At 37.7% G+C, this 25,699-nt stretch overlaps 1 protein-coding gene across 1 annotated transcript in view; it reads right to left on the bottom strand.

Annotated features, from left to right (window-relative positions):
• GAP43 (growth associated protein 43) overlaps positions 1-25,699 on the bottom strand; it is a 69,734-nt gene that overhangs the window by 42,716 nt on the left and 1,319 nt on the right. The window lies entirely within an intron of this gene.

Below are 25,699 nucleotides of genomic sequence, written 5' to 3' on the forward strand. Positions count from 1 at the left end.
AACAGGTTGTTTTCACTCTTGGAAAAAATAAGAAGGTATTAAAAGTAAAGGTAAAGGTTCCCCTCGCACATATGTGCTAGTCGTTCCTGACTTTAGGGGGCGGTACTCATCTCCATTTCAAAGCCAAAGAGCCAGCTCTGTCCAAAGACGTCTCTGTGGTCATGTGGCCGGCATGACTAAACGCCAAAGGTGCACGGAACGCTGTTACCTTCCCACCAAAGGTGGTCCCTATTTTTCTACTTGCATTTTTTACATGCTTTCGAACTGCTAAGTCAGGGGTCAGCAACATTTGGCTCTTTCATCCCTCTGCTGGGGCTCCCTGTCCCTGGTCGGCATAATTTTGAGAGGAGCTTCTGGTTAGTGGGGGGAAGCATGGCATGCCAGGAGGAGACTCTATGACAAGGGTTTTCTGGGCAGCTCCACAATTGATAGGGCTTTTGGTTAGGACAGGTAGAGGGAAAAGGACACTGCACTAGGAGGAGACTCTATGGTGTGGGAACCAGACTTCTGGTCGGCAGAGGAAAAAGACGCCACACTAGGAGGAGACTCTATAGTGGGGGAACCGGACTTCCGGTTGGCTCCAGAATTGAAGGGCGGCTTCTGGCTAGGACCTCTGTGGCTCTTTGAGGGTTTAAGGTTGCCAACCCCTGTGCTAGGTATTAGAAAATAATAAATACAAGCAACTTGCATGTGCTCTTTTTAAATATACCTCCTCTTTTTATTTCTTAACTGAAGCTTGATGTAGCTTTCGGGGAGGGGGGAACAACATGGCCCTATTTGTCAGGATATTGAAAAACAGTCAGACTTCATAAAAAGTTGTTTCATAGGTAGTCCTTGGGAAAATAAGGTGAAAACGAAATGGCCTTATATTGATTTCTACACTTAAACTTAGCAGAATTGGTTATTACTGATATACTGAAAAGAAAACATTCTCCAGTATATTACCGATATCACTATTCATACCTACCTACCTATAAAGTATATGTAATCAAAGAAACTGCAGGCAATTGATGAAACTACATATATGTTTGCAGATAACTGCAAATGAAAAGCTGAGAAATCCAAGAGAAAAATATTCTGCCAATTGTATAAGAACATGAACACATGAGGCAGGAAAAAAATCACACCTTTTGAGGTGTTGAAGTAATTTAGCACCGAGAACACTTTCACTTAACCTAGCTAAACAGTGTGAGGCACGAGGGTAGAAAATGACAGCAGCTTCCATCTCTACCATGTCACAGTATGCTAAGAGAATTGTACATGCCAAGATGATATTTCTATTTTAAAAATGGAAAAGAACCATTTTTACTGATCCTAAAGTACAATAACTAACTGAAAAAAATCTGAAGCCTACTGTGGAAAGTGGGTCTTCCATGTTCTTGATATTTCAAACAACACACACACATACATACATATTTTTTTAAGACAGGGTAAGTATGATTGATATGCTATATCAGTGATATGCTATATCTTTTCGGCACTGAGTGCGCTGGGGCACCGGAACCCGGAAGAGAGCAGCTGGCTGGTGCACATACGCACAGCAGCCACTGCACTTCCGGGTTCCTGTGCAAGTATGCATGCCAGACAGGTGGCACTGGCCAGCTGTTCTCTTTCGAGTTCTGGTGTGCACATGCCAGTCTTCGACCAGCTGGCCTGCACATATGCATGCGCCAGAACCTGGAACAAAGCAGCTAGCTGGTGCGCATGTACCCCAGACCAGCTGGGTGGCGCACATGTGCATGACAGAACCCGGAAGAGCATCTGGCAATGGCGCGTGTGCCCACAGAGAGGGCTCTGTGTGCCACCTCTGGCACATGTGCCACAGGTTCACCATCACGGTGCTATATGATTCATACAAGATATGTTATTTGGATTTATTTCTGTGGATTCTTTCACCTATACAATGATTTCGAGATTCAATATGTCTGTGGAAAACTACTTATCAGATTTATAAACCATGTCAAAACAATCAAGAGATACACTGTCCCATCTTTATAGACAAGAGACAAATTTATTTCTGTTACACTGAACACAGCATAAGAAAAACAATCTTGTTGCCTAAACATACGTTTCTCATTTGAAAGTAGAGTATTGATTGGAATTCTTGTGTTTTTACTTTACCTTTATTCTTAACAAATCTTAATAATCAAGAGCTCAGACAAACATGTTGTTTGTATTAACTATTCCCAGCCCAGATTCCTATAAGAATGTGATGATATGGCTTGTTAGATAAGGATAAATTCAGATAAACTTTTGCCACCTCTGAGGTATTAACGCTTCTGTTTTTCAATTTGATATTTTAAGGAGAAAATAATTCCAAGATAATATATTTTATATGAATTTTATATTCTGTTTTTCATTAAACACACAAAAATGGTACTATAAAAGCAATGGTGAAATCCAATTTTTTTTACTACCGGTTCTGTGGGCATGGCTTCGTGGACGTGGTGCGGCTTGGTGGGCGTGACAGGGGAAGGATACTGCAAAATCTCCATTCCCACCCCACTCCAGGGAAGGATATTGCAAAATCCCCATTCCCACCTCACTCTGGGGGCATCCAGAGGTGGTATTTGCCAGTTCTCAGAACTACTCAAAATTTCCACTAACGGTTCTTCAGAACCTGTCAGAACCTGCTGGATTTCACCCCTGATAAAAGGGTAAATGGATCAAATGAATTGTAAACACAAATTAAAATTTATGGAAGTAAAACAACTTCTATAATAGCATAATAAATCAGTTCTAAAAGGATAAGTAAAGGATATATGTAGAAGAGAACAGGTGTTTAAGAAAAACCCAAGACTGTCCAAGGTCCATATAACTTGTAGAACTTCCCCAAGATGTTTTTTTATTATTATTATTTTTGTGCATAGACAACAGATGGGATTATTTTAAGACTGGGTGGGCAATTTAAGACTGGGTGGGCGAGAGGGAGTAAAGAGCAGAATAATTATTTCAAAAAATCATTCACACTGAAGTGAGATTTCATTATTGTTATTCTTAAACTCAGAATTATATTATTGTTTGATTGAATGTACAAGTATATAAAACAAATAGAATTCTCTTTTCTGCTTCTTCTATATCATCTACATTGGCATTTTCAAATTTGGTAACTTTGGTATTTCAATATCCCAATATTGAATTCAATTCTGGGAATTGAAGTTCATTTAGGTTAAAATTGCCATGTTTGAAAACACACACACACATCTGAATCTACCATGTCAAGTGGATAATGAAGAATTCTCTCCCCACTCCCAATAATTTGATATTTACTTGTTTCTCAAATTTCTACACATCCGTTTCATCTAAGTGAGACTGGGAAGATATTAAATATTCAACTTCAAATATTGCTTTCAAATGCTGGGTAGTGGAATAAAGTTGACAATGTTGAGTTCAGATGACATGGAAAAAGTGAAAATAAAAAGAGTGGATAATATAGATCAGTGATAGCTAACCTTTTCTGGACCGAGTGTCCAAAGTGTGCACGCAAATGCATGTGCGCCCCCGAACCCCCAAAATGCAATATGTGTGCCCCCCGTGCATGCTCCCTGCCTCCCACACGTGTGCATCCCCCACATGCACCCTGCCCCTGCATATGTGTATGACACTCCCCACATGCACTCTGCCCCCACATGCATGCGTGTGCACCCCCCTCCGTGCACTCCACCCCCCATGTATGCGTGGCAGAGACCTGAAGACCAGCTGGCTGGTGGGAGGCGCACGTGCATGTGCAGTATAGCTGAACTGGGGCAATGACTCACGTGCCCACAGAAGGTGCTGCGTGCCACCTCTGGCACCCATCACGGCTATAGATGCTTCTCTCTAGTTACTATTTCATGCAAAGATGCCCACTGTTTCTTTCTGGTTGAAGAATTGGATTTGATTCAGTTATCTCAACCTCAATCAAACCATGAGAAGGCAGTAATTGAATGGACCTTATGTTGATTAAATTTGTAGTAACAACAGGATTGCCATTGTTTGTTGAAGTATGTAAGAAAACCCAAAAGGCTGAAATAACTCTTGGGATTACATTGCAGCTAATTGGTTCATCTGCCATGAAAGAAAGATATTGCTCCATCTGATTGTTTCGAATACTGAACAGGCTTTGGATGCCTTCTGGCCTCCATGTGTGAGCCTGAACAAACAAAATATGACAGCAGCTTTACAGCAAGACACAAGGATAACCAACTTAATAATGAAGGATTCTGATGTCCAGTTGAATGGAATATGCATATCTATGTTTCAAATCAAATAGCCCCAAACAAAAGGAAGCCAAAGAAAAACCAAATAATACAAACTTGCAGCTCGCAGGTACACAAAAATGATGCTGACACACTAGACTCTGTCCATATGATTTAACCTTGAATTTCAGCATACCCTGATAGTGCTGGTGTTTTCACTAAGCCTAATAAATAGAAAATGCTGAATTCAGCAAAGAATTTTCCTCAGCCCTTATTTATTTGCATGTTTAATATTTCATGTCACTGGAAATAAGAACGATTAACTTTCCAAATACTATTCTACAGGTTTCTTAAAATTAGACAAATATGTCAAGTAGTTAAAGAAAAGGAAGTTATTAAATGATTATTTTTCTTTGTTTAAAGAAAATATGTTGGTTATCCATATAATTTCAAAAAATCATTCACACTGAGGTGAGATTTCATTATTATTATTCTTAAACTCAGAAACCTGGCTGGGGGGGAAAAACACAGAGACCTGATTGTCTGCTTATTTCCTCATAAGTAGCCGGTCAACAAGAAGTTTTCTAATGTGAAAGAGAATAAGAATGATGAAAGATCAATAATGATAGAGAACAGAAAAGTAGGGTGAGACTCATAGTAGAAAGGGAAAGAAAATGGGCAAAAGGAAGAAGAAAAATGGACAGTGAAATATACTATGTGAAGTAGAGGTAAAGCTGTAATGCTAAAAGAGAAGTTCAAAAAGAAAACTGAATACAATTTGCCCAAACCAGAAAAACAAAATGGTTGCTGCTTGTGTTAGCATGATGCATTATGTGCTTTTACAGTGTTCCCAGATACCAGCTACATTGGTCCCAGGAATTGCTATGGGTTCCAGACACTTCTTCATTAAAATTTCCCTTGGCTAGCCAGATTTTCTCTCCAAGCACAGCTGGTGGTAGCGTGCCTCCATGGAATTAGCCTTGTCAGAGAGAATATTGATTTGCAAGTTGATGTATTAATGCATGGCTGCTTCTGGCAATGCTTCTTTCTCCAGCCTGGATAATACTAACCTATTACTAAACAGTCAGGAAGGGTGTATGGCTCAGTGGTTGATGGAAGGTGAAAGGGCTATAAAACTTGCTCAATAAAGACAGTCTCTTGCAGGTGATTTTGCCATGGCATGCCCTTCCTAATACTCCCTATGCCCACTACAGCTCCCAAGGAATAGGACTACCTAATGTAAACTTAGAATTATTCATAATTTTTTGTTAATGGTTTTTATTCTGGCCTACCTTGTCCATCTCTTCTTTGGCCTTGGGCCTAAAGCTTCATTGGTTGGCAATATGGTCTAAAAACATTTGAATCCCTACTAACCCAATTTATTTCACAAGATTAGTATGAGAATTAAACATGAAACTATATGCACACCAAGCTGAACTGCAGGAAATGGGTAAAGCAAGAAAAAAAGGGTGAGAGCATAGACAACAGTAGACAAGAATAGCAATAACACTTAGACTTATACACTGCTTCATAGTGCTTTACAGCACTCTCTGAGCGGTTTACATATTGCCCCCAATAATCTGGCTCCTCATTTTATTGACTTTGGAAGGATAGAAGTCTGAGTCAACCTTGAGCCCATCAAGACTCAGCCCTTGACCCTTAATCCTTGACCCCCAACCTAGAATTAAGAAGAAATTTCCTGAAAGTTACAACAATTAATCGGTGGAACTTGCCTTCAGAAGTTGTGGATGCTCCAACACTGGAGGTTTTTAAGAAGAGCTTAGACAACCATTTGTCTGAAATGGTATAGGGTTTCCTGCTTAAGTGAGGCTTTGGACTAAACTTCCAAGGTCCCTTCCAACTCTGTTATTTTGCTGCTCTGTTAGGATCGAATTCCAGGCTGTGGGTACAGTTTTCCTACAATACTATATTCTAAACACTGCACCGTGAGTCTCTTTAAGCCACCAGGAATAATCATGACTATATTCGCACACCACATATGATTCACATATCATAATACAACACAGCACGCAAAGGAGATATGGCATCAATTCTACTTTAAAATAGCTTAGACAGCCCTCTTAATAAAAATCAATAAAATGAGTATTTTTTTAAAAAGCCGACATCCTGTAAATTCACTAAATCTTATGAGCTTAACTGTCTCACAGCTTGTAGAATTTTTATTTTCTTATAAGATTTAACCTACTGTTAAAAAGATAAATTGAGGGGACAGTGGACAAACTATAGTATATGACCATATAAGACAGGCCAAAGACACAATCTTGGAACCTGTGACTAATCTGAAGGGAGAACCAATTTTGTTCACATCACATCATTTTTCTTTTACCAAAGCTCCATGGCTATTTTGCCTCACCAAAACAATCTTAGAATACCACATCTGGAATTAAGTAGTGGAGTTAAAATCCAGCTAGAAACTAACAGACAGGAAGAAGTTTTAGTCAGTCAGTCAGTCTGTCTGTCTGTCTACCTATCTGTGGATTATATATATATATAATTGAGTGAATCCTCAAGATGTCACTAGATCATACTGAATGCAATTAATGTATACCATTTTCCCTCACCAGGATTTTGGCAAAATCTACTTTTATATAATTACTTTGCCTTGTAAGTAATACTGACAAAAATGTCAGTAGAGGTTTTTTACTGAAGCTGTTATTTGCAACTTTCAGTCTATTTTAAAAAAAATACTTAACACCATACATTGGCATGAAACTGCTCAGGTTCTTCAAAACTGGCATTTACAAAGATTGTATAAAGCAATCAAAAGGGTAATTTGGCAACTGTAGTGATATGAGAGAAGTGCCTGTCCTTGACCTGCTAATTTGGCTATGCCCTCTAGAAATCTCTACTGCTTCAAAGGTTTTCTTCAGTTACCACTTTGGTTCGCTGGCAGCCTCAGCATACAGTAAGTGATCTCTGTGCACAAATGGGGCTCATTTTTGCTTAACTGTTGTCAGATCTAATTTGACAGTGTGAAGCAATGCACATTGGAGGAAGAAAAAAATAAGACTAATAACATAGGTACAGTAATAGGACTTGTTATAATGATATCAACTAATAATATTAGTAGATATAGTGATATCTATTAATAATAGTGATATCGACTAAACTGGAAACAAATTGTGATTATGTTTTAGTGAAACAAACTCAACTTATGGCTTGGCAATGGTAATGAAATAAGATATATTAGACATGATTTTAAAAAAGGTCTGTCTGTGTGTATACACATACACTAAAGGCATATATATATATGTCTTTGCTTCCAATTTGCTGCCAATTTGGAGCCAATTTGCTTCCAACATTAAATGTCTAAGGCTGTTCATACTAACCAGTGGTGAAATCCAAATTTTTTTACTACCGGTTCTGTGGGTGTGGCTTGGTGGGCGTGGAGTGGCTTGGTGGGCATGGCAGGGGAAGGATACTGCAAAATCTCCATTCCCTCCCCACTCTTGGGGGAAGGATGTTGCAAAACGTCCATTCCCACCCCACTCTGGGCCAGCCATATTTGCCAGTTCTCTGAACTACTCAAAATTTCTGCTACCAGTTCTCCAAACTGCTCAAAATTTCCACTACCGGTTCTCCAGACCCTGTCAGAACCTCCTGGATTTCATCCCTGATACTAACCCATTCACGTTTCAGAAAATTCTGTTAAAGTGACTACACTCAAATGTTTGAATGATAGTGTTTACAGCTAGCAAGTATGCACAGTCCAGTCCATAAACACACCTGAATCCATGTACAGTGAAGAAAAAAAACTTTTTTAAAAAAGCAAATTAAGTTATATAACTTATTCTTCAAGACTGCACTCAAGACTGAACTCTCTATTTAAGGGACCTAAAATAGGAAGTATATTTTCAATATCTGATCAGGGTTGCTGAGAATCGGGTGGCAAATTTATTTAATAAATTATTATTAAAACAATATCTTGATTTCTCCTCTAATTCTTGCCTGGTATAGGCCTGAAATGGAAACAGCTTCAAGATAGCACAGCTAGCGAGGTGATTTTTTTTTTTTTTTAAATCAAGAGCCTTGCAAAGAAAGCAGTTAATATGACACAGGGGAAACAGATTACCTGGAGGAAATAATTTACCCCAAACAAACCCAGACTGCTTGGGGCTGAAATCAATTCCCATAAGCTTAATTGGCTGTATCAATTAACACAATTTTAGACTTTGTTTGTTCCATGTTGTACAGCATGAGTATCAAACTGGCGGTCCATGGGCTGGATGCATCATGCTCAGGCTCCGGGTAGGGAAAAAAATGTCGTGAAATGTCACGTTACGGCAACGTGATGCCATGAGTTTGACACCCGTGTCCTACAGAGTCCTTGTGTCTTTTGATTAAAGACTTAAGAAGAATGTAGGGATGGCTTTAAGAGAAGAGTAGATAAATTCATGAATGATATATAAATGAATACCTGTCATCCATATCAACCCTAGAGCAGAAAGTTTTGGCCTTTTAGGATTGCTTTCCAAAAGGTCATTAGATAGGACAAAGAGCTGAACAAAAATATTTATTTCATATTAATAAAATGACAATACATTAAATGCAGTAAATAAAATGATTTCCCATAATTTTTCCATTGTGTCACATTAAAAAATCAAACTTCTATGGAAATTTTGAGGGCTCTAGGAATGGAACCAAAGCTTTAGGATGGGAACTATATGCAGTTCTAGATCCCCTCTGCTCTGTAGAATCCTTAATTGAGAAGAAGTTAACCAATTAATGGAAATGGAATAGGGAGGTCATATGGTTAAGTACACATATGACTAAGCACAGCTAGAATTAGAATGTTTCCACTAGAGCAGGGGTATCAAACTCAAGGCCCAAGGGCTAGATCCAGGTCACAGGGTGCTTAGATCTGACCCATGGGGCTGACCTGGAAACAGCAAAGGCCTGGCCCGCAGTGCCTCTTCCAGCAAAAATTAAGCTAGGGAGGACTGCATGTACCCCTCCCTAGCTCTATTTTCACTGGCAGAGGGTTACAATAGACCATTGCAGCCAAAAATGGAGCTCAGGTGCCCCTGACATGAGTGATGTCGATCTGGCCTCACCCCCCTCAGCCCCCGAAGTCAAACAGAACCCTGATGTGGCCCTCAATGAAATCGAGTTTGACACCCCTGCACTAGAGGTATAAATGTAGAAGGATCTATAATCTTTCTAGTATAGGAATCCAAATTATAGAACTCCAAATTGATACTATTTAGCCTCCACTTGAAGTGGAAACCTTCTGGACAATTGACTCTTTTGATTAAGTGCTTTTGTTGTTAGAAAGTGTTCCTAACATTCAACTGGAGTGTACTTCTGTGTAAATGAATGCCATTATTTTAGATTTAATTGTCCTTTTCATCTTTGCAGAATGTTTGCAGAGTGCTTTCTCCCCCAGTGTTCTCTTAAAGATAAATATACCAAGTTCCATCAAATTCTCTTTATAAGGTTTAATTTCTGGCCCTCTGATAAACTTCATTGTTTTTTTGTGAATCCTTCCTAGAGTGGGGTGAACAGAAAAGTTATTGGGATTGTGGTCAACCAAAGCATCTTGAACTATTGCAATGAGCATTACATGGAGCTGCTCTTGAAGATCAGTCATAAGCTGCAAAAAGTTATAGGTGAATTTCAGTATGCTCATATAACACTCCACTTCACCTGCTGCAGTGGTTACCAGTAAGCTTCCAGATGCAATTCAACGTGCTAGTTATCAGTTATAAAACCCTTGATGCAAAGGTGGGTTTCAGCAGGTTCTGACCAGTTCTGGAGAACCAGTAGCGCAAATTTTGAGTAGTTCGGAGAACCAGTAAATATCACTGGTCACCGGTAAGACTGGCCACGCCCCCATCTATTCTCTGCTTCCCGAATGCCAGCTGATCGGGAGGAAATGGGCATTTCTCAGTAACCTTCCCTGGATTGGGGTGGGAATGGAGATTTTACAGTATCCTTCCCCTGCCATGCCCACCAAGCCATGCCCATCAAGCCACACCCACAGAACCGGTAGTAAAATTGAAACCCACCACTGCCTTGATGGCATACAACCTCGCCATCTGGGGCCTCCCCTAGCCCACCATTTCTGCTTGCCCCATAAGATTTGAAAGACCAGGCAGGCTTTGTATCCTTTCTCTTAAGGAAAGTCATTTGATGGGACCTAGAAGTATGTTTTCTGTGTTTTCTTTCCTTTGTAATGACTTTCATGTTCTGGGTCTACAAATCTTTAAATGGTCTTTAAACACTCAGTTTCTTCTCCAAGCTCAGGGAGCTATTGGCATTTTAACCATTTAGGGAATCATCTATCTTGGTTATTGTATGCTTTCCCTGTTATATTTAGCACTATGTGATGTTGTTTGGTCTTGTTTTTAAGTATTGCATTACATTTAATTATATGCTACCCAAATTTCTAAGCCTTTATAAATTTATTAAATAGAAATTATTATTTTCTATGATTTGAAATATTTTCAGTTGATGTAGCCTTAAACTATGTTCATTTTTTTTCAGCCACATTACATTGCTGACTAAGCTAATATGCTTAGATCTTTTTCACAAGTATATTACCAAGGTGGGTATCCTTATAACCTATACTTATACTTAGGAGGCCTGGGGGCACAGTGGTTAGAATACAGTATTGCAAGATAATGCTGCTCACAGCCTGGAGTTCGATCCTGACAGGACTCAAGGTTGGCTCAGCCTTCCATTTTTCTGAGGTCAGTAAAATGAAGACCAGATTGTTGGGGGCAATATGCTGACATTGTAAGCCACCCAGAGAGTACTGTAAAGAACCATGAAGCATTATATAATGCTTATATAATGTAGCATTATATAAATCTAATGCTACATTACATTATATAAGTCTAATGCTACATTTTACATTTGATTTTTTTTAATCTCCCAGATGAAACAAAACTCTATACACTTATTTCCATTCTGTTACTTTCAGCACACTTCTCTAGCCCACCTCCTAGGAGATTAGTAATCTAATTTTGTGTCATGTATCAATATATTGAGCATTTCCTTCACTAGAATGATCTTTGTTAATTTAATCCTGGTGAGCTTTTGTTATGTTCTGTCCTAGTGAATTGCTGAATGCTTTTTTGTTTGTTTTTGTTTACCTCCCCAATCTTTTGCCTTCTGGAAATGTTTAGATTGCAAGCTCTCTGCGTTTCAGGTGGAACGGCCTTTACTGCACAGGTATTCTGCTGAAGCCACATATCCTCATGTTAATCATATTTTGCTCATAGAATTTATAACCTTTCTGTTTTGATTATACCTCCTCCTTTTCATCTGTCATCAGAACTCTGATTTTGATCAATGAAGCCATATTTTTCCCCAGAAATGAATGAACAGTCACTGTAGCAGAAGGAGCTAATGAAACACAGGATGCTTATAATGAGGATAATTAGGCATGTTGCTAACTTGGTCAGAATAAACATGTGTGTAGAAAGCACACTACAAAAAGAGAACAGAAAGCAATGAAAATCAGATCAGAAAGAAATTATCACATGAATAGAAATAGAATTTTAGTAGTAACAACAGGAAATTCTTTAAAGCTGAATGAATCCATAACAACTTTCACATTCTGATAAACACTAGCACAATTGGGTATTAAAAATTTTAATACAACTGAAGAAATAGGATACAACTGTCTCTGTCCATAATTTGTATTTATTATAGTAAACACAGTTTTTTTTCATTATAGGGAAACACATTATCATCCAATAATGTGATAGCTTCTTTAGTATCTGAGAATCGAAATGCATACAATATTGTATGATTGGTCTGCAAATCTCTTTGCTTTTATTTTGCTTAAAAGTATTTGAGATCCATACAGATTAGAGCCACAGTGGACAGAAGATGGAGATAATTCCCTGCTGTAAATTGATTTAGCAACAATAAAACTAAAAAATTGTCCCATATATTTAAAATTTATGTGCACAATATAGCAAAACGAGAAGTACCTCATCTAAACCCATTTCTGTTCTTCTTCTCTGGAGATTTCCTCTAAATTTCTTTATGGAGAGCTCCACTCTTGTTTTTCATTTAGCCACTGAATTTCTAAGATGGACTTTATTCCTAAACTAAAGGTGTCCTTTTCTACAGCTCTGGGCACATGGTTAAGGTTTCTAAGGTCTATATCCATGATGGCAAACTGGTGACACGCAGAGCCCTCTCTGATGGCATGTGAGCCATCACCACAGTTCAGCTGCACTGCACATGCACACACGCCTCTCACCAGCCAGCTGATCTTTGGGTCTCTGCTGTGAATGTGCGGGGGTTGGGGTGTATGCAGGGGAGCATGCGTGCATGCGCAGGGGGATGGAGTGCATGCACAGGGCATGCATGCATGCAGAGGGGCAGGGCGCATGCACAGGGGCAGTGCTTACGTTGCATTTTGGGAGGTCAGGTGTATGTCCATTTGCATGCATGCGTGCATGCTTTGGGCACTCGGTCTGGAAAAGGTTAGCCATCACTGGTCTATACTATGCCACAATTTTTCAGAAGAAATTTCTTTTATGTGTCTTTAAACTCTCTGTAACAATGTTGCTTCATCAGTCATTACTGATTTTTATGGAATTACTCTAGCATCTTCAACCGCTCTAACCTCATCAAGAATTGATACATGAGTCTAGACTCTCTGAGGCTGAGTGAAGATGAAGTAGCCTGTCAGACATGATCATACTGTACCCACATTTCTTCTATTCTCTTTCTCCTTCACCAGTTGTTGCTGCTGTTGTTATTAAACATTTGTATTGCCCAGTTGTTTTTCCTTGTCTATAGTCTTAGCTACATGATCTTGTGCAATAATTGCATTCTTACCAGAAGGGTAAACTAATCCTATCCAGTGGTGAAATCCAAATTATTTTACTACCGGTTCTGTAGACGTAGCTTGGTAGGCGTGGTGTGGCTTGGTGGGCGTGGCTTGGTGGAAGTTGCAGAAGGATACTGCAAAATCTCCATTCCCACCCCACTCCAGGTGAAGGATACTACAAAATCCCCACTCCCTCCCCACTCCTGGGGGAAGGATATTGCAAAATATCCATTCCCACCCCACTCTGGGGCCAGCCAGAGGTGGTATTTGCCAGTTCTCCGAACTACTCAAATTTCCATTACCGGTTCTCCAGAACTTGTCAGAACCTTCTGGATTTCACCCCTGATCCTATTTTACTATTCCCTTGCAGAAAAACGCAAAAAGATTGGAGGCCTTTTTCTTGAAGACTTGATGAAGTACCATGTAAATATCATACAGATACCATTCCAAATTCAGCAGAATTAGACATCCAAGGAGGACACGGAAAAGGGAGTTGCCAGAAACACAGGAGACAAGAGATGGACCCCAAACAGGAAGATGACATTCCAGCAGCAATAATGAGTTCTTGGAAACATGTAACCAGACAGAGAGGATAAATTTGGAAGCTCATCACCACTGGAATGGTAAGATTTGAAATTTTAGTGTGGAAAGCAATCTTCAACCCCCTAAAATAGTTCCAGCATCTTAACACTCCAGTATAAGATTCTCAGCTCCAGCAAAGTCAACAAAAACTCTACCAAGAAATTAAAAAAAAGTGGTGATAATGGGAGAGAAAAGCAGTTATGTGTAAGTCAGATACGATATTGTGACTAGTGTGCTAGGTTCCAGGTACTGGGTTCCTTTTTAATTCCTTGGTAGAATTTTTGTTGACCTTCCTGGAGTTGAGAATCTTAGTTGAAGCTTGCTTTCCACACCAAAATTTCAAATCTCAGGATGTGGTAAAAATATTACCACTCTTTCCTATTTATCCATTACTTACCTACTTATGGTCGAGGATCAAAAAAGTAAAGCAAGTTTGGAAGTGAACATCTGGCAAGGAATATGGTATCCTAAAGGGAAAAAAATGGATTTCTAGACTATGATGTACCCACTGATATGAAAAAAACTCCTAGGCAAGAAAGATCTATATTTTAGAAAGGAAGGAATAAATGGAAAAAGACATATAAATCTTATCCAAAGGATTTTAAATGAAATTATAAAGAAGAAGGAGACAACATCACAGACTGCTTGGTATTAGGAACATATCTACATACTGTATGGTAATGGAGGAAGCATAAAACTGGAAAGAGTACTCAGAAATCCTAGAAACACTTCAGTAAAGGAGACCAATGAGCAAAACACAGAGTAACAAACTGCAGGATCTGAAGGGAAGCAAATATAATCTGGTTTGCCTCATGTAAATCTGTTTAGTTTGGAATGAACTGATCAGACTATTTCTTCAAAGGAAAACAACACAGTAAAAAAGGTGACTGATGAAGAAGCAATACACTTGTGAAGAAATTCATGTCTCTGAATAAGAGATGTCTCTGAATATGAGAGTTCTGTTCATATTACTGCTTATAAGCAGTATTATTCTGCTCATAATACTATTAGAGAATGTTAATTGAAAAAATGATAATTGGAAATGTTAATAATCATCATAATGTTCATAGAAGAATATTACGCTCTCTTCAGTTGAAAAAAATTTATCAGCCATGAACATTTTTCAAGTAAGATAATTTTTTTAAAACTTGCATGCCACCTGACTCTCAATGAATTGTTGGTTACATACTCACATTTATTTAAAATGATTTCCTAAATTTATCTAATAAACAGACTATTTCTCAATAGTTTCAAAATTAAATGAAATATTTTATTACATTCATAGAACATATCGTTTTTATAGTTTGTCCATAAATTTACATTTCTTGTATTTTGAGCAGCTTAACACCACGCCCACTCAAATACAGTATTGTATTCCTAATGCTATTATTAAGCCTCAAAAAAAAAAAAACCCTCTTGCAGATGCTTACATCTTGATAACACAAGGCCTTTTCTTGGCGGAAGTATGATTGGACCATCTGTTCATAGCAGAAGGCATCTCAACTGGTACTGAAGTTCTGAGGACAGGTGGGATTCACACTCACTCTTTGATTGCTTCAAATGATTAAATATAGAATAAAAATGGTTTCCCGCTACTACTTACTGCTATTCCATTGTCTAGCAGAAGGAGATGTCTTTCTTTGAATCTAAAAGAAATTCCTTTTACTATAAACATTATTTTTATCAAGATACTAACCATTAGTTTTCCACAGGAGTATTGCTGTTTTGCTTTGATTTCTGATTTACCACTGTTTTTATTCCTATGTTCTTCTTGTTTTGCAAATCACTTAGACCCTTGTTTGGATTAGAGCCACATATAAATAGTAATAAATATGAAATAACTAGGTGAAACACCCAGCATGAAATAGACTTAATGAACAAGCTCTGAGATAGGGTTTGGTCCAACTGCAACCTTCTTTGTTTGCAGCTGAAGCAGAGAAATTCAAGTGGAGCCAGTTCTCTTCAGAACATGTCTCAGAAGTGAAATTCTGGAAACCAACTTTCCTAATTAGGCATGATAGAGCTCCAAGAAAAGAGAGACTCACATAAAAAAAAATTAACAGGACTATAATCTCATAGCAGAGGCCAACACATATGCATAAATCCAGTAATTTATACAATTGAATAGGCAGTAAAAATATTGGCTGTTGATCTGTTGATCTTTAGTTTAACATAATGGTTTCTTTGAACATTATTCACATTGTGCAATATATGTGAACTGAATTTGCATTAAAACATTCCATATTTTGTTCTAAACTATATATGATTTATTTTATATATTTCCCATCTCCTACCCAACATCTGAAGAAATAGATTGCTATTTTGTCATATAAATTTAGCCTCAAATTGCCATTCATCAACAATTGTGCTCTGTGTATAACATATAACCTAGCTTTCAAGATATTTTATATTATATTCAATGAAACTGGCTAAAGATTAACTTAGGAAGTCATGAAATATAAAACAATCTTCCTTAATCTATAGCCTCAAATATCATATTTCCTAGTAATTGACCACTGTGGAGACAGAAATGAAAACTAGGTACCAGATAGACCTCTGCTACAGATTCAATCTGTACATATATAATGAGGTTGCTCATACACAGAAAATTTCAGGCATGCTTTTTTTCTGTTTCTTCTAGCTCAAATATCACAGCCAATACAGTATAAGGCAACTAAACAGGGCACTGGAAATCAAAAACTTGCGTGGCTATCGTATTTGTACATAATTAGATCCCCCTTAGCCTTAGGGGAGTTATGAAGTCATGAAGGAGAAATACTGAACAGCTTTTGGAACCATCCATAATCAACTGCTGTTCATAGTCATTTAAATATTTATTTCTAAATATGTGCAGAAAGGCTACTGCTTATTCTAACCCCCCCCCCTTTTTTTTTAAAGAGAGCAGGCATAGGTCAACTGTATAATAGCTGAAACACCAAAAGTACAGTCCATGTGAACCCCTATCTGTGCAATGGGCTTTATCCTGACATGGACATCAACTACAATTTCACCAGATTAAGAACTAGTAATATAAATTGTTATTTTTTATGTCAACTTTAAAATTTTATGAAGTTGCAAATGCTGCATTTTATCACATTCTTAAATGTATGTATTCCCATGCCAGTGGCCTCACTTGGTCCCTCTTGAGCTTGATAATGAAACAGAGAAAAAAAGGTTAAAACAAGGGGTCCCCAACCCGTGGTCCATGGACTGGCTCCAGTTCGCAGCATGCCAGAAACTGGGCCACACAAAAAAGTGACGTCCCATCTGCGGGATGCAGGCAGAATGCAAAACCTCCAGTCCACAGAAAAACCTCTCTCATTAGAACCGGTCCTTGGTACCCAAAAGGTCAGGGGTCACTGGATTAAAAGTACATTTCTGTTTTCCTCAAAACAAACACTCTTTTTTGTGTTCATGTTTAGCATTAAGTTGCATTTCTTAGCTAGCTTTTTCAAACTGCAGTCCCAAAGGCTGGAATTTATTATTGTGAGGACCAAATTTACAATGTCCTTGCAATCATAATCTCTCTTTCTTGGCTGCACTGTAAGGATGATGGCTTTAGCCATGTCTACAGCCCTCCAAGCCAGCCACTACTGCTTCCATAAATCCCTATGAAGAGAAAGTATTGATTCGATCATGGGTCATGCCTAGACATTACAAGAAAGGTTTAAAAGCCTTCACTGAATCTGTATGTTCTGATGTGATTAGTTCAGCTGCAGTGCTGCTAATTAGATAGCAGAAGGAAAAACATAAAGTGAATTATTAGGAAAACAATTTTAAATTCCTGATTTAGAGCAGTAGGGCAATTATGGTTATCTTATCTAGAAAAAAAATGCTCTGACAATGGTATTTTTAAAAAGAAAATCTTTTTTGGGAAACACAGGCCTGAACAGGCTTAGTGAAAAAAGGATGACTAAGGAAAACCTAATCCTTTTTTTTTCTTTTTGCAGAAAACATGATAAACAGTGTGATAAGAGTAAATAAAACGGAATAACCTTTAAAAATCACAGATCAGTCTTATTACATGCAAGAGAGACAAAAAGAATGACTTCTTCACACATATAATTAACTGCAAAACTCATTTTCACAGGACATTTTTCCCTTTAACAGATAAAATAACTTTATGGGGACTAGGTCAAGGGATAGCCACAGTATTCAAATTACGCTGCCATTTTCTGAGACTGCAACTTTCTGTCAGATGTTGAGGATTAACAGCAGGTGATGGTTGATGATATTATGTTATATTGAATCAAGGAATTCAGTAGTAAATTCAATTCACATCCAACTTCACTCTCAGAGACTACAAAGTACACCTGTTTGGAACATGCTTTCTGAGCTCAGCAGATGGGATGATGTACCTCTAAATATGCAGGCAGAAATGTATGCAACTGCATCTTTTGCATAGGTTTAGTGCAATGAATACAAATGAGTTGTTTAAGAAAGCAGTCTGAAAATGGACCAAAGGAAGGAAGAAACAGATGAACACTGAGAAGGATTTGAAAAATGTGAAGATGATACTAGTAATTTGAGCTGCCCTGAGTCTCCGGAGAGGGGCAGCATATAAATTTAATAAATAATTAATAATTAATTAAAACTAAAATCACATTTTAAAGAGGAAGCTGAATAGGCAAACATTAAAAATCCAAAACTAAATGAAGAGTAGGAGGACACAATACTACTAATTTTCTGAAAAAGAATAGCACCTTTATTGCACTAACTGCAATACATCCATTATTTTCCCTAATGTAATTTTTCCACATAAGCAAATCAGTATGGATTCCTCATGGAAAGGTGCATTATGTGGATGTGGATAAGTTGTCTGTGTAATAGCAAGAGGCAGACAACATCTAAAAAAAAAAAAAGGCTTAATGATGTAAAAATTGCCCTATAAACTAAGAACTCTTTATCATCCATTTATCAATTTCTACAAGACAAAATAGATACTGCCTAACAATGCAAGCCCTTTCCCTCATTCTGTCCAATACATCCATCTTCACACCCATATGGCTGGATCAATGGAATGTTGAAAGTGGTATGTGACTTGGCATAAGAGTCCATATAATTGCAAAAACAAATCAGAACAGAGCTGATTCTCAGTTCTCCTGGACAATAGTCTTCAAATCACAAACACTACCTTTCAAGTTCGAATACACCTGATAGTCCCAGATGAAAGAAGAACCAATCAATTAATCAATCATATAAAAACATTAAAGACAAGATGATGCCACTGTACGTCTGTTAATCTTTTATGCCAGGGGAATGTTTGTTGTCTTTGCTGCTGATGCAATAAATTAACACAGTTTAATATAAAAAACAATTATTTTCTAAGAAAAACAAACTTTGGTAAGTATGTTTTATTTATTCTCTGACCTGAATGACTCAGACATGTATAAACTGGAAGGCCCAGCTCTTTTTCACAAGCTCGCCTCTGCTTTTTCCCTTTTTTTAACATATTCCCCACCCATCTCTCACCCACACACACCAAACACCCAGCCAGACACACACACACACACACACACACACACACACTCATTAGCCTTTGCTCCTTCATTTTCACTGCATCAAGCAAGAATGTCTCTTGATTGACTTGAGTTACATCTGGTAACTAATGTTTTGTACATATTGAAGAAAAAACATTTTGTGGGCTTTTTTTCTTTCATAAAAGATCTCAGTGAAGACTACTGTGACCCAGCATCTGAGAACTGTGAATCATTATGCAATGTTAAGTACATTTATAACTCAGACTTCCACTGGAGCATCCATTTCAGAATCACAGAAAGAAAGAATTACATGAACAAGAAAATAAACTCAGTGCAAATCCAACAGGTGAATGTAGTGCAGGAATAAGGATTTTGCTATTTTCAAATGCTGGCTGTAGATCGGAAATCTCTCTTTACCAACATAAAAATAGAGTACACAAATGGGGAGTTCATTAATATATTCAACAGATGTCAATTCAGGAACAACAAGAATGTACTGAATATTTTCACAAAATCCATAGCTGCAACTCTGACTTGCAAGGAATTCTGAAAGTCTGTTAGGCATTTTGAACCCTTCACTCATCCCAGTAATTAAAAGGGGATGCACTTCTGCGTGGCTGAGAATTATCTGTGGATGATGCAAGCACATGGACGCCTCCCATCTACCAGGTATTAAAGCAGAAGGGAGGATCTACCCAAATTATCCCCAGTTGCATCATTCATATGAAGATCATCACCCCTGAGAATACACTTTGGGAAAGATCCCACACACTTCAATAATATGCAGCGACAACCCAGGGAAGATTTAGTAAAGTAGTAATCAATTCATTTCTTTACATTACAATTTCACTATTTTAGGGATTTATGGATTTTTTTCCTTTAGTCGAAAATTAATTAGAGAAATCTTTTTCTGAGGAAAGAGTGAGAAGAAAAAGATCCAAAGGAATCTTATTTTCCATTTGCAATGAGAGAAGGAGAAGGAGGGAGGGAGGGAGGGAGGGAGAGGGGGGTGACAAATTGTTTTCAAAGAACTCTTCTTTGAACTCAGCTGAGCAAAATAATGTCCATTTTATATCTTATGATCAGTTCAAATTTTGACTTACATATGCATCTATATAGGGACACAGTGGCTCACTGGCTAAGATGCTGAGTTTTTTGATCGGAAGGTCTGCAGTTCAGTGGTTTGAATCCCTAGTGCCGCATAACGGGGTGAGCTCCCATTACATGTCCCAGCTTCTGCGAACCTAGCAGTTCGAAAGCACGTAAAAAATACAAGTAGAGAAATAGGGACCACCTTTGGTGGGAAGGTAACAGCGTTCCGTGCGCCTTTGGTGTTTAGTCATGCCAGCCACGTGACCACAGAGATGTCTTCAGACAGCACTGGCTCTTTGGCTTTGAAACGGAGATGAGCACCGCCCCCTAGAGTCGGGAACGACTAGCACATATGTGCGAGGGGAACTTTTACCTTTATGCATCTATACTTCTTATGGCTCCCATGTACTGACCTCCATGACTTGGATTTTTTTCTCCATGATGTTGATCTGTCCATACCATTCAAATGTGCCTGGTGTTGGGAGCCTTTTTAGCTTTTATTTTTGTTTTCTTCACTCCCTCTTCATGCACAAGAGTACTGTATGGACAGCTGAATAGAAACATTTTCTCTTATAGTGCTTATAATGCATGGCTAACTGGTGTGGAAGCCCTTTACTCACTTCAGCAAGGCTAACAGCTCAGACCTATGATTATTTTGCATTAAAGCCATGGTGGCACATATATTCAAAGAACACACGTGGGTTTTTTTTTTCATTTTTTAAACAAGAAAAACACTTAAATTTGTACAGAAACATGATGAAGTTTTAAAAGGTACATTTAAAATATTTTGAAAAACTATACTTCTTCAATATAATGAGTAACATACTCATATTATATACAGTACTATAAAGTAGTTAAGATATGCAACAGCTACTTTTTATGAGCTACCCAGCAGATTGCATATAGTAGATTGCATATATGGCACTTGCAACACTAGTGCCATATATCATATCAAGATTGTTCCCCATTAGGTGAGTAAAATAGTTGCCTTAAGCATCAGTTTGTTCATTAGGTATTTAGTTATCAATGCATATTAATGTTCTGCCAGAAGTAGAGAAAAATAGTCATGAGATTTTCTCTTTGTAAGCCAAAATAGTTGGCTTTAGTTATTAAACATTTTGAATACAGGACCTGAACCTTTTGCCGCACACTTAAGAAATAAAAATGCTGCTCACATAAACTGAATGTTATGATGCTTTCTCATACACTGCCGGTATGATAGCAGTCCTTGATAATTCTCTGTCTCACCCATAACACTGAAATCACATGACATGCGTAATTTCATAAACTCCAAAGGACTGGTGTATTTTTTTCATTCTAAAATGCTGATCAATGACCCTACCATATTTATTCACTGTCACTGCTAATGATGATGAAAATTTATTTATTTTGGATATTCCTGAAAACAGCCATCTTCAAGAATGAAGCAGAAGGCAGCTGATGGACAATGCAATATCCTTCTTTGAAAAACTGAACATCCTGTTGATTTTTCTTTAATCCATTCAAAAATAGGATGCTCCAAACTCTCAGATGATACAAATGACTCCTCAGGAAGAAGAGGAAAAGCATGCAACTGGAAAAAAAAAATCCTAATTGATGTGGGTTTCTTGGTGGTGTTTTTGTTTTTTTTTAAAGACTTGCAATAACGCATGCCTCCAAATTATTGGCCAAAACGTATTTGGTTTTAACAGCAGGAAGAGATTAGCCAGGCTTGCAATGTAGAACCTGCAGCTTATATTTATGCAAGCAATTATTTCTATATGCTTAGAATTTCATGAAGAGGAGATGCAGAGCCTTGCAGCCAGCCACCACATCAACATGCAGGCAGAGCATCCGTATGAGACACAAAACCTGTCTTGTCAGTTTATGAACAGCATACTCCTGTTCCCTGCAGCAAGGAATGTTTCATACACTAATCACAGCAAAACAAGATGATATGTACTCTCATACTACAGAACTGTTTTGAAAAGGATGTAGTATATCTGCAGCCAAAGTAATGTATACTCAACTCATAATCTGAGAATGCTGGCTTTAGGAAAATCACATCATCTCATCCTTGCACAGAAGGACAGCTGTTGGTAAAGCAATACTTTCTATATGGGTTCGATACATGCTTTTATTTTATTATAAATAAACGATTTGGGAGATTTTCCCAATGACCAACAATAACGAATATATGTATCTCCATCTGAAGAATTACTCTCTTCTGCATGCACAAATATTTGTTGAGTTTAGAACATAATATATTGTATGTATTCTCTCCCCCACACACATATGCCTACAGATTATTTTAAATATTTTATCAGAAACCCTAAACCTCTGATGAGTGCTATTATAGAATGAATACTGATAGAAAAGTTGTGCTTGCAAGAAAATAATGACATATTCCACTAATCATCTTTGTTGCCTTTTACATTATGGAAGAACTACATTCAATAAAGCCTCCTGGGGTGTTCATACATGCAGTGAGAGATGGCTTACAGTAAGTGATTTATGAAAAATCAATTTCTATAATAACCAAGGAGTTCAGAAAATTTCAGAGGGAAAGAGAAAGAAAGGGAGGATCAAGAGTTAGTGTTTCCATTTGATTTATTACAAGTCTTTAAAGACATCGGGGAGAAAAAGGAACACATAATCTACCAAATCATAAAACCATGAAAAACTCACAGGCTGAAATTAAGAAGTTATGAAAAGTTACCTAGCATCACTACCTGAATTTGATTTCAATTTAGGGTGAATAAAATTGGCTGGGTTCTACTGACTTATTACTATAACACACTTGCTGTAATAATCAGGTGTCTGCTTCCTCTTTTCAACCCACTCTACCCCTAAGGAGAAAACTGTTTCACCTCTTCATTCCCTCCTCTCGCTTCAGCATTTAATGGTATAAAAGCAATACCCCCATGAGTTTGCAATCTTTGTAGCATGAAGCAGAATTCAGTTGTTTTCAAATGGGATTTGCAGTAGGCTAATATAATATAACCTCCTCTCAGAGCTGACTCTGCTTTTTTCTTCCCCTTCTCCTGTCTCTCCCCCCCCCCCCACCTCCCCAATTACTGGCATTTCTAGTGTTAATAGGCAGTGCACTATCTGGCTGTGATTATAGCAACAATCCTCTAGTTTCCTTTCCAGTTACATTACATGGCAGATGATGAGAATCATGATGATGGATGGATAGATGGATAGATGGATAGATGGATGGATGGATGGATGGATAGATAGATAGATAGATAGATAGATAGATAGATAGATAGATAGATAGATAGATAAATAGATAAATAGATAGATCAACAAGAAGACAGACAGACAAATGAGTCCTGCTTATCCTTGCTGCTCATGTGGAAAAGGAAAGAAATGCAGGCTTTCTCCTATCTCTTTCTTCTACCCCTCCCCTTCTTTCAGTTTCATGGGTGTGGCATAGTTCAAACCTCTCTTTCTCGTAAGCATTAATGTGTTGAAACCAGGAATATATTAAGTAAAATAAGAATAATTTCAACTACAAGTGAGAAACACTGATATTCCATTTTAATCCCTCATTCTGTTCATTATTGAGCATCCACCTACTTATCTCCTGTATACATACACACGTACAGGAGATACTGTTTCATGGAGAAGCATGTCTAGTCAATTCCTCTCTCCAGACCCAGAATGTAATATCAGCTTCAGGAATGCATGATTACAATTGTCCAACTCCACATTCCTACTTGCCATCTTCAGTACCTATCAACATTGTAAGAATGTGTTTTGAAAGCCATTAAGGGATATGTTAAAAATCAGGCAAGTGCCATTGTAAGGTCAGCAGGTTTCATCATTTCACTACAACCTACAGACATTGGTTGGGGCAGATGAAATTATGATAAACCCAATATTATTACAGAATTAATTTTATTTATATCTTAAATGTATCTTTATAAGATTCAGTGTATCTGACAAACACATGGGTATGGACCAATGTAGACAGGCACCCTATATAATTAACATACAATTTCTGTTACTTGCATTTTGCACACAAATCCAGGGGGGGTATTCCCTAGGTAGCAAGGAGACCTCCCTATGATTTAGAAACACCCACTTCCTATCATAGTAATTTGATGGCATCACTGTTATTTAGCTTTCCTTTTCTGAATGGCTGTAGAGAAAAGGAAGACAAGGGTCAAATAGGGGTAAGGGTCTGCTCTTTTTCAGATCGGAATTTTATGCAATGATTTAAAACTTTTTGTGCAGTTTTTTTTTTATAAGTGTAATTGGCTTATGCATATGCAAAATGCAGTATGGCTCAAAGGGTAAGAGTGGGGATACATGTGTATGTGGGTGTGTCAAAGTTGAAGTTGCACTTCTACATGCAGTTATAAATATGTGAACCAGAATATATATGACTGGGTGTGTCTCTTTGTGTCTGCCAAAAATACATTGATTTATATATTGATAAGTATGTTTAAAACTATACAATTTCTGACTTCTTGCATTTATGAAAACGTGTCACGTAAAGGATGCACGAGGTTTGCCTTTTGATTGTGCTTGTGCTTGTATTTTTGTGATTTAGCAGCTTCTTTGCCACAGCTTTATATATCCATTAAAAAATCATGAAAAAATAGGATTTCTAAGGCAAGAGATGGATTTTTCCCATATCTTTTGTAGCTCAGTTTTGAGAAGATGATTAGACACAGCTTTACAGCCTAACATTTCCAAACCTCGAAAAGGATTCTACCTTATTCAAACAGTTACTAAGCTTCACCATTCACTGCATTTAATTTGTCTTTCTATCTGCCTCCTACCTCCTCCTCCCTTTTTTTTCACCCCATGATCTTCTGGCTAATACATGTCTCATTTCCATATTATTTCAGGTTTTACTAAGTGCAATACCAACAGAAGTCCCAAACATGTATGGAAAATAATAACACCATTGCAAGGGGAAGTCCTCTCACCAGCCCCACCCTAGTGGTTTACCAGACTACCTTTCCAACAATATACTGCTTCAAAAATATATTTTACATGTTTGAATCAAATATATCTACAATAATTATTTCAGCCAAGGTTTTTATAGGATATCATTTTTCTTTATTGTTAGAAAACAGCATTAGGCAGTATCAGTTTCTGAATGAGTACATTTTCTTTCACTGGAAAAAGTGCATTTCTCTTTAAGAAGCATATACTAAAACCTTTTTACAGGTACAGATATGAAAAGGCCAAAAATCCTTTATGATTTCAATAAATCCACGTGGAATGGCATACATCCATACTATTCCTCCTAAAGCAGGATTTTGAGTACATTGATGATTCTAAGGAGAAAGAGTTTGACATAATAAGTATTCTGACAGAAGAACAGAAGGACTGAGGGTATCTATGCCCATTTTTTATTCTGGCTCATCCTTGTTTAATGGCTAGGTGCAAGATGCCTTCCCAGTTTCTTCACAATCCATCTCTCCTGCCATTAAAATAAATTACACGGGAACAATATCATAGAAATTAGGTTTCCACCAAGTTAATTCCATTCCATCTTTCCTATCCCATCAGAGCTAAGACCTAACAGAGGCGTGGTCCTCTATCTCTTT

The sequence above is a fragment of the Pantherophis guttatus genome, chromosome 5 (genome assembly GCF_059756535.1).
Source record: "Pantherophis guttatus breed Tessera chromosome 5, ASM5975653v1, whole genome shotgun sequence".
In the NCBI taxonomy this organism is placed as follows: domain Eukaryota; kingdom Metazoa; phylum Chordata; class Lepidosauria; order Squamata; family Colubridae; genus Pantherophis; species Pantherophis guttatus.